Genomic DNA, 10,641 nt, shown 5'->3' with positions numbered 1-10,641 from the left:
CTGAATATTGATATAATGACCTGGCATAGGCCTCAGTTGAATGGGCATTCTCCATTCACGCTGGAACCAGGCAAGCTATCTACGAAACATCCAAGGTCTTTTATAGCAACAGTTGGAAGCAGTCCTCTACCAGGAAAGACACTACCAAGGGTGTGACATCGACCTCCTAATAAGACACTTCCGTTTACACTGAGAAGACGTGACAACAACAATGACCTTCGAGAAGACATGACAACAACGATGACCTGCTCTACAGGACATGGTTCTCTCTATTGCCCCTTAAGTGTGAGGTGAAACGAGAGGATGCTCTGCACCATCCTGACTGCAATATGGGATATGCAGACTCCAGGATCTTTAATACAGAAGAATGATACCAACAACAGAGACTATGTGAGGAATGGAGGTGTATTGCCACTACAGACTATGACTTGAATTGGACAAACTAGTTTGCCTGGAGCCTAGAGTCAGTCCTGTGCCAGGAAACTTCAGGGGTAGGGTCTCCATGTATTTAGACCATAATTTGTCTTTCCATGTCCCTTATGTTTTGGTGGGCCTATGCAAACAAATGCCACTTTAATATCGTTTTTTACTATGTTCTCTTGACTCCAATCCTTAAGAAAAACAACCCATTAAAACTTTTGAGGTTAACTTAAACTAGTAAGCATGTGCATGGAACTAGATAAATGTACTTTGCCCTCAATGTTTAAAGAGTTACATAAGTCTAATATCTTTAGATTATATGGTGTGCTGCTAAGAAACAATATGTACTACAACTGGGGATTTGAGGGACAAAGTAATTGTATTGTACATGGGTTCAGTTTTGTTTTTCTTAATGTTCTTTGGCTGAAAGTTCAAGGCTGGGATATCATCGATGGAACTACTGAGAATCCTGTTTATGGGTGATTGGGCTTCCACTGTAACTTTACCCTGTCCTCTTTCTTTGCATCTTTGTTGTCATAATTAAAATAATAAAAAAAATAATTAATAAAAAAAAAAGAATTGGATGGCTAATGTTGCAAATAAATTTAATTTTGTGAGTGCCCTAATCAAAAAGGGGGAAGGCATGACAGAAAAGATCCTTTCACCCCATGCCTGCAGTATAAAAACAGATTTCAAGGCAGGCTGAGTGTAAATCAAAGTTTGATAAGGATGGGGAAGCCTTTAAACTAAATCTAGGCATACCTCAGCCCCATCACCCCAAGGGGAAGTACTAAAAAGGCTGCCTCTAAGGGCCCTTTACCCTTAAAATAGGGTCCTCAGCCTACTGGACTGAGGGTGTCAGGAGTAGGGGGAGGTATCCCTTCTGTTGAAACCATTAAGTGGTTAATATGGAAAGATTCAAACAAAAATTTAGGGGCTATAAATGCCAGTCCTAATCTCTTAGGACAGGATATACTGGGGCAATCAAAGGAAGCACATGCCTCCAAAACACCTAAAGGTGGTGGCCAGGCCCACCCCCAATACTAGAGGCCACTGCCCCTCAGGTACCATTAATATCCTGGCAACAGGGACCATCTATCTGGGTGTAGCAGAGGCCACTATCTCAAATAAAATTAGATGCTTTAAAACAGAAAAAGATAAACCACGACCCCGCCCCTTGGAAATTTTGGAGTAAGGTCATAGACAACAGATTATCAGTAAAGAAATATTTTGTCATTTTAAATTGAAACAGGCAACAACAGTATTAAAATTTGGGTCTTTATATTTTTATTAGAAAATTTATTTTAATTTTTAAGGTATCTAAAAATAGAAAATTGTGTGCAAAATATTGTGGTTAGCCTTTTTCAAACCATTTGCATTTATCAAATTTAGCAATTCTGCTATCAGCTAAAACACTGAAGTAACAAGAAATTATAAGATATCTTCTTAAAAACTGCAAAATGGGGCCCGGAGAGATAGCACAGCGGTGTTTGCCTTGCAATCAGCCGATCCAGGACCAAAGGTGGTTGGTTCGAATCCCGGTGTCACATATGGTCCCCCGTGCCTGCTAGGAGCTATTTCTGAGTAGACAGCCAGGAGTAACCCCTGAGCACCGCCAGGTGTGACCCCCCCCCCAAAAAAAAACAAAAAACTGCAAAATGATATGTACGAACAGTTAGAGAAAGAGAACTATTTTGTATAATGTACTAAGTTATTAGGAAAAAAAAAGCAAAGTAACTAATAATGTGTGTGGTGAGGACATACCTTGAAAATTGTAATTCCTCTGGATTACAAATCTTGAGAGTTCTTTTAAAATAATTTATATTTTATAATGATCTAAAATTTTTGTTAATCTGGTATATAAAATTTTAACATGAATTACTTATAAGCACAATATGAGCTTCTAAATTTATTTAATTTTGGTTCAATGGTGTAACTAAAAGTTTTCTTTCAAAAATGATTTAAATAAATTAAAAAAGGAATACTTATTATTTTAGGCCTTTAAAATAGGCTTAACTTGCCTTAAAAGAACAAAAATAAATGTCATGGTAATTTACAAATTATCAACTTGAGGTCTTCAAAAGTAGAAACATTTGCTTGTTTCTTACGTCAGTTTTGGTCGCCTTTAATAGTTTGTGTTTAATAATTGGAAATTTAAGAAATGATTACAGTTATTTTACTGTTTATGTTAACCTGATATAAGCTATATCTTTTAATAAAGTGCCCTCAGAGGATGAAACAGGGAAGAGAAGGTTAAAAAAAAAAAAAGGAATGCAGGTGTGTGATTTATGCAAGAAAGATACGATGTGAATTTATAAATACTGAAAAAAGGAAGGAAATTCTCTGAAAGAGTAACCAGTTGCTTGCAAATAGGACTGGAGAAAATTTGTAGGGTGAATTTCAAAGGAATGTGCAGAAAGATATGAGGATGTGTTCTCAGCAAAAGAAAAAAACCACACACAACTATATACAAAGTGAATAATTGTTGGGCATAATTAGACACGTTTTTGTCTAAGTAGCTTTTGTATTTACTGCCATCCAATTGAAAGATTTTCATTATCTTTTGCTAAGGGTATAGATAGGTATATAAGGGTATAGATAGGTATATATAAGGGTATATATAGGTATACATAAGGGTATAGATAGGTATATCACAAAGAGCTTCTCTCTTCGAGGTGCAATAAGTATTGCAGACATAAGGATCCCTTACATTTAATTATTCAATTTCCAGTAAGGAGAATGGACTGTCAGCCTTTGCCTGACATTTTATAAAGGAATCAGCCAAGCCCTAAGTGATGCTCTGTTGGAAGGACCCAGAATTAGGGGAATGGAGGGGTCCAGATCCTCTGTTGTCAGTAGGCCGTGGCTTTGGCTGTGTGTTCCCACAGGAAAAATCTAGACCCATTTGAGTCCCAGCCAGAAATACCAAACATATACCTAGTAAAAATAATAATGATGATGACTCAATCCAGGTTGACCCAACCTGAGGTTAGTTTTTCTTATGCAGGATGAAAATTTGCTAGATTTTTTAATTTTTTTTTTTTTTTTTTACCCAGCTGCTGCCTAGCGCATCCCATGCACAGCACCAACCAGTTAAGCAGCAATGGCAAGTTGTTGGAGCCACAGCCGTTGTTGATGCCCTTATGGTTGAGTCCCCTGCCTACCCAACCGGAGCCTGGTTTCCAGAGATGGAAAAGTTACACAGCATTCTCCCAATCTCAGGGAGCCCAAGTAGTAACATAAAAGGCTCAGCTAGCAGCAACCACAGCCCATTAAATCCTTGGACACTGACTTAAATGACACTTTGGAGAGATAGAACAATCACTTCAAATGAATGCTTCTTGATTTAAATGATCTAAATGTTGGTAATTCCATGTGTTTTTTATTGGAACAAACAATATGAAGTATTGCAGACACAAATATATCTGCATGAAGGCAGGTGAGGGTGGTGGGTGGGAGATTAGTGTCTGAACATTTAATGCCTGAAACAACTGCATTATGAACAACTTGGAAAATCACAATGTTATATTAAAAATTAGGGAGGAACTCATTGAGGTGTTAAAGAAAGAGTTCAGTGAGTCCAGATCAAGCTTAGGGTGCTAGAGGCCTGGGTTGAATTTCCTGACATTGTGATGTCCTTTCAGCATGACTAGTGCTAGTTCCTGAGCACTGCCAGGTCTGGCCTCCAAACCAAGGAGCAAACAAAGAAACAAACAAACAGACAAAAAACAAACAATAAACCCCTAGTCGAAAGAGAAGCTTTCTATTTTATTTTTGTGCGTGGTTGTTGTGTTTGGACCCCATCCAGTAGCACTCAGGAACTACTTTGGCTCAGAATCAGAGGTCACTCCCAGTGGTACCGGAATTGAGGAAAGGAGGAAGCCATGAAATACTGGGGATCAAACTCAGATCCCCACCTGCAAAACATGTGCTCTCTCACTTGTCAAACCATCCCAGTGGCAAGGCTTTACTTTCTTGGTGGGAAATAGTATTATTTGGGGGGGGGTGGAGTTTGGGCCACACCCAGCGGTGCTCAGGGTTTACTCCTGGCTATCTGCTCAAAAATAGCTCCTGGCAGGCACGGGGGACCATATGGGACACCGGGATTCGAACCAACCACCTTTGGTCCTGGATTGGCTGCTTGCAAGGCAAACGCCGCTGTGCTATCTCTCCAGGCCCAGAAATAGTACTTTTTTAACACATGCACCATCCGTTCAGTAAGAGAAATAGTACTCTTTCACATTAGCATTAATTGTATATGTTTGTCACCAGAATAGCACCAGGTTCTACCTCCTGGGGATAGATCACTCCTCAGGTCTCCTGGTCCACTCAGTCTCCGACTCCAGATCCAATTAGCCCCCTTGTGCCAGCAGAAGGCTGTATCTCCTCCCATCCGGCAGCCAGTAGAGTTCAAGACACTTGTCAGCAAAGGAACAGAGAGAGCCACTGCATCTGGCAGAAGTAGAGATTTAGGTCCAAGGCTCCCAGGTTGTGAGCTGCAATCAGAAGGTAGAGGCTGGCCTGCCAGTCAGAGGAAGTGAGCCAGAACTGTTTTGAGTCACCAGAACGTTCTTCAGCATCATTTGTCTGGAGGAGAAGGGAGTGAGATTACTTTTCTTCTTTTGCAGGAAACATTTATTTGCCGGTGGATCCCATTGAGACGGTTGGAAACTGGATGGTTCCACATGTCCTGTGAAGTCCCTTGGCATAGGCTGGCAGGCTGGCAATGGCTCATGGAGAAAATGTTGGCTGAAACACTGTTTTCCTGCATCTGCTTGGTCCTTGGTGCACTGGCCCCAGGAGGGAGAGAGATAAGGAAGATGACAAGTACTTCCCTTTTCAAAATCAGGGAGGCAGATGGCTCTGAACTCAGTAGCAGGACAAGAGGAAGTCACTGGCTCAGTCTGTTAATAACTCAGGGTTTCTTGGGGGCTACCTCAAGAAAAAAGAAGAGAGACATTAAGTATCTGTACTGGGCCAGGCAATGAGCTGGTTATTATAAGGTCAGAGACCACCTTGTTTGAGCAGGCACACGTCAGGGCTCAGGCATTACTCCTGCTTTGGCCCCCAATTTCCCAATTTTACCCAGCCACTGTGGTTTAGCTTCCTACTGAAAACCACTTTCCTTCCTTCCTTCCTTCCTTCCTTCCTTCCTTCCTTCCTTCCTTCCTTCCTTCCTTCCTTCCTTCCTTCCTTCCTTCCACTTCCTTCATTCCTCCTTCCTTCTTCCCTTCCTCCTTCTATTCTTCCCTCCCTCTTTCCTTTCTTTCTTCCTTCCTTTCCTCCCTCCTTCCTTCTCTCCCTCCTCCCTTTTCTTCCTCCCTCCCTGGCTCTGCATTCAGAAATCACTCATTCTTCCCTTCCCGCTTCCCTTCCTTTCTTCCTTCCTTCCCCTCTCCTTCCTTCTTTCTTTTGCTTCCTCTTCCTTCCTTCATCTTTCTTCCTTTCTTCTTTCTTTTCTTTCTTCCTTTCTTCTTTCTTTCTCCCTCTTTTCTTCCTTTCTTCCTTTCTTTCCTCCTTCCTCCCTTTCCTCTCTCCCTCTTTCCTTCCTATCTTCCTCCCTTTCTTCCTTATTTTCCTCACTACCTCATTTCTTCCTTCCTTCTTTCTTTCCTCCTTACTTCCATCCTTTCCTCACTCCTCTTTCCCATCCCTTTCTTCTTCCTTACTTCCTCATCTCTTCCTTTCTTCCTTTCTCCCTCTCTATCTCCTTCCTTCCTACTATTGTTCCTTTCTCCCTTCCTTCCTCCCTCCCCCTCTCTTTCTTCCTTCCCTCCTTCCTTCTCTCCTTTTTTCCTTCCTTTCTTCCTTCCTTCTTTCCTTTCTTCCATGCTCAAGCCTTATTTCTGACTTCAAGGTCAGAGATCATACCTGATTGATGGTGCTGAGGAACTATAGGAAATGCTAAGGATCAAACCCTAGATGGTAAGCTCCTTATCTACTGTATTAGCTCAGACCCCACTAATATTTAATTTTATAACACATATGAGAAAGATCATTCTGTGTGTGTCTCTCCCCTTCTTGTTGGGGGGCATTGTTTGATTTGTTTGGTTTTTTGAGCCATGCCTGGTGGCGCTAAGAAATTATTCCTGGTCAGGGGCCGGGCGGTGGCACTAGAGGTAAGGTGCCTGCCTTGCCTGCGCTAGCCTTGGACGGACTGTGGTTCGATCCCCCGGCATCCCATATGGTCCCCCAAGCCAGGAGCAACTTCTGAGCGCATAGCCAGGAGTAACCCCTGAGCGTTACCGGGTGTGGCCCAAAAAAAAAATTATTCCTGGTCAACACTCAGTAATCACTCCTGGCAGGCTCAGGGGACCATCTGAGATGCTGGGGATTGAAGCTGGATTGGCTGCATACAAGGCAAACACCCTACCCATTGTGCTATCCTCTCTCCCTGTCTCTTCCCTTCTGACTAATTTCACTCACCATGATACTCTCTAGATTCATCCATGTGGCAGCAAATTGCTTGATTCCATCTTTTTCTTATAGTCTAGTATCTATGGCATCTATATACTATAATCTCTTTATCTAGTCATCTTATGTATTTGTGTGTGTGCGTGTGTGCGTGTGTGCGTGTGTGTGTGTGTGTGTGTGTGTGTGTGTGTGTGTGTGTGTGTGTGTGTGTGTGTGTGTGTTGCACTGGCAGTGCTCAGTGGTTATTCCTGACTCTGAACTCAAGAATGACCCCTGGTTTGGGGAACCATATGAGATGCTGGGGATAGAGCCTCGGGTCAGCAGTTTGCAAGGCAAGTGCTGTACTATCAACTATCACTCTGGCCCCTCCAGTTATCTTTGTTTCCCATTTTGCTGCTTTTACACCCCCACCCCACCCCCCTTTTTTGGTTGTTAAATCTGGACTGGCAGTTTAGAGAATTGATTGACCCATTTGTGATTTTCCAGCAGGTGGCGCTATGACTTTGATTCATTGAATTTTTTTTTTCTTTTTCTTTTCTTTCCTTTTTTTTTTTTTTTTTTTTTTTGGTTTTTGGGTCACACCCGGCTGCGCTCAGGGATTACTCCTGGCTCTACACTCCTGGCAGGCTCAGGGGACCATATGGGATGCTGGGATTCGAACCACCGTCCTGCATGCAAGGCAAATGCCCTACCTCCATGCTATCTCCCCCCCCCCACCCCCCGCATTGAACTTTCTTATTCATTACAATCTTCCATAGATACTTGGGCTGGGGGGGCTGGGGGTGGCCAGTAGCTGTAGCAAATGTGCTGGGATAGTGGGGTGCCCTGCTCCTGCTGCTACAGAAATCTGACCAAGAATCAGATGCAGACATTTGAGACATTCAAGGGAGAGCCAAGATTTATTGACCCATGTGGGCTCAACCTAGGTAATGTCAAAATGAGTTGAGCTATAAACGCAGTTCATGGAGGGCTTATAAAGTTGGGGTACACCAATTCTATGGAAATAACTTCCTCATCTCACAAACACATGGTTGTTAACCTATGAATGCCTGGCACAATCAGTGATTAATATATTCTGTTTTAGGCTTCATATAGACATTTACTAATTTTTTGGGGGGGACCCTGCTTTGTACTTGCTCAGGAAGCCAGATGGGACTGACATTTTTCCTCTGGTCATAACGTTATGATTTATAATGACTCATCTTTGCTCAGCTCCTAGAATGGCTCATTCAGAGATTCTCTCTCCAGTTTCTCGGCTCTGCTCCTAATTTTCTCACTACATTGTTGTCCCTTCTCCGTGGGACACCAGAACTACTCAGATTTGGCCATCATAAAGTAGTGTAGAACCCATGCGGCCCAGGAGTGGAGGCACTGGCTCTGTCACTTTCTCTTCTGTTCCATTTTTTTCCAGCTCCTTTCTAGAAACTTCCCCTGAATCAAGGCTGTGTTTCCACAGCCATGTCTGCTCACCTCTTCTTGCAGCCCCAGCAGTGGTCAGTGATGCCACCTTCTGTGTTCACACTCTCGACCACAGTCTCCAGGCATTCCTTTCTACTTACTGGAACTAGTGAAGTGTGAATTCCTCCATATCTCCTAGTGTCATCTGAGCTTCCCTGTCTATTTCTTTCTCACCCCCAACTGAGTTATTCTCTCACTTCTAGGTCAATTGTTCCTTCTCTTAAAAGCAAAAGAGGGACCTTCTTTTATTCATTGATTTGCTATAAATGTATAAGTTTTGAGGCTTGGGGAGTGTCATATGCAGCTGTGTTCAGGGCTTACTTCTGGCTCGGTGTTCAGAGATCACTCCCGGCAGAAATAAAGGGATCATAGATGATGCAGGAAATTGAAGCTGGAGGTCTTCTAAAGCAAGGAAAATACCCTATTTGTTGCACGATCTCTTTGGCCCCTTTTTTATTTTTGCCATTTTAGCAAGGACATTATATTTAGACCTTGCTTTTCCTTTACCAAGTTGATAGGCCAGAATGAAAATGCAGTTGGTAGGATACTTGCCTACCATGTTGCCAACCCAGTTTCAATCACCTGCATCTGTATGGTTCCTCATACTCACTAGATGCGATGCTTGAGTAAGAGCCAAGAGGAAGCCTTGGGTATTTCCAAGTGTGAGCCCCAAAACACTTATGCTTCAGCTTGGCAGAAAGCTGGGGCTTCTTTGTGGCATTTCTGAGAGTTCTCTAAGATGGCCCTTTGGCCCCAAACTCTCTTGCTGAACCTCATCTCAGTGTCAACTGAACCCCATTCACAGCAGCTGCTACATGGTGCTCTGGCCCTTCATGTTGCATGCTGCCAAACAGCTGCTCAGAATCGCTCAGGGTCCTCTCTGAAACCCCAATTACTGGCTAGATTAAATCTATGAAATGGGCAGAAATAAACTGGGATTGCCTGCTACCAATCCTAGTTTGATCCCTAGTGCTCTATGATCCCCTGAGCATCGCCAGGAATGACACCTGAGTGCTGAGCCAAGTGAGTTATTGGGTGTGGTGACTGCGGCGGCCTTCCCAATAGTAACAAAGCTAGAAATTCTTCTGCCATAGCTTTATTTCAGGGTTGGGGAGAGCCACGCCTGATGGTGCTCGGGGATGACTTCTGGTCTGTATTTAAGGATCACTCTGGGCAGGTTAGGGGGCCATTTGGGATGCCAGAGATGAAACCTGCTTGCAAGTCAAGTATACTACTTGCTGTTTCTTTGCCCTCTCCCTCCCTTCAATTTTTTCCTTCTTGTCCTCAGGCATCACACCTGGCTCTGTGTTCACTGACCCCTTACTACCTCCACAGTATGACATGTATCTCCTCCTTTCTTTGTCGTATCAGTCAAGTTCCTAATATGTCAAGGCCTTATATTGAATTCAAATGAAATAACATGGATAACTAGAGAAGAAATAGGGGAAATTGAGAGAAGACCATTAAGTAAAAAATAATGCTGCAGGTTGTACATATAGACTCTGGTCTTATTATATACAGGTCTTAGGAGCTCATGGCTAGAATTCTTTTTCATTCCGTGGTTCTGTTTTTATGGTTGGTTTGTTTTGGGGCTACAAGTTTACTCCTGACTCTGCAGTCAAGAATAACTCCTGGTGGTGCTGGGGGACCATATGGGTTGCTAGGGATTGAATCTAGGTTGGATGCATACAAGGCAAGTGCCTTCTTGGATGTACTAGCTCTCTGGCCCTGCTGCAGCCTTTTGAGTCATCACCATGCTGTGCTCTTAGGTTCTTAGCATACTCTAAACTTCAAGAATTCAAGAACTCATTTTTCCAGAAATAGCCTAGACTTACTGGGTGAGCATGCGGTTGAGCTCTTTTGAGAGACCTTAGAAGAAGACACACATTGATGTCTGCAGAGCTAAGGCGAACTTTAAAATGGCCTTAAACTGTGCTCGCTTCGGCAGCACATATACTAAAATTGGAACGATACAGAGAAGATAAGCATGGCCCCTGCGCAAGGATGACAGGCAAATTCTTGAAGCGTTCCATATTTTTAAAAAAATGGCCTCAGATCTCAAAGTTAATGTCCCCCAAACAGATATCAATTGCTTGTGATATTCACAGAGCAGGTGTTCACTAAAGGGGTGCCGTAGCCACTCATAGCAAATCTGTCTGGTGCTTCATTGTAGTTCAACTTAGCTTGACATTCTCAATCTTTCAGAATCATGCCCCAGCATAACATCTCTAAATTCATTTTTGGGGGGCCAAAGCAATAGCACAGCGAGTAGGGTGATTGCCTTGCACTTGCCTACCAGATTCAATCCCCGGAATCTTATATGCCCCCCCAAGCCCCTCCCAAGTTTGT

The 10,641-nt window shown here is 43.0% G+C and overlaps 1 non-coding gene across 1 annotated transcript; it reads left to right on the top strand.

The window, feature by feature from the left end:
- The first annotated feature begins 10,224 nt into the window (after window positions 1-10,224).
- On the top strand, window positions 10,225-10,331 carry LOC126008325 (U6 spliceosomal RNA). The gene has a single exon (XR_007495661.1). It is a non-coding gene; the product is annotated as a U6 spliceosomal RNA (small nuclear RNA).
- Window positions 10,332-10,641: the final 310 nt, after the last annotated feature.

The sequence above is a fragment of the Suncus etruscus genome, chromosome 4 (assembly GCF_024139225.1).
Source record: "Suncus etruscus isolate mSunEtr1 chromosome 4, mSunEtr1.pri.cur, whole genome shotgun sequence".
Classification (NCBI taxonomy): domain Eukaryota; kingdom Metazoa; phylum Chordata; class Mammalia; order Eulipotyphla; family Soricidae; genus Suncus; species Suncus etruscus.
This window is presented reverse-complemented; position numbering and strand designations above follow the sequence as displayed.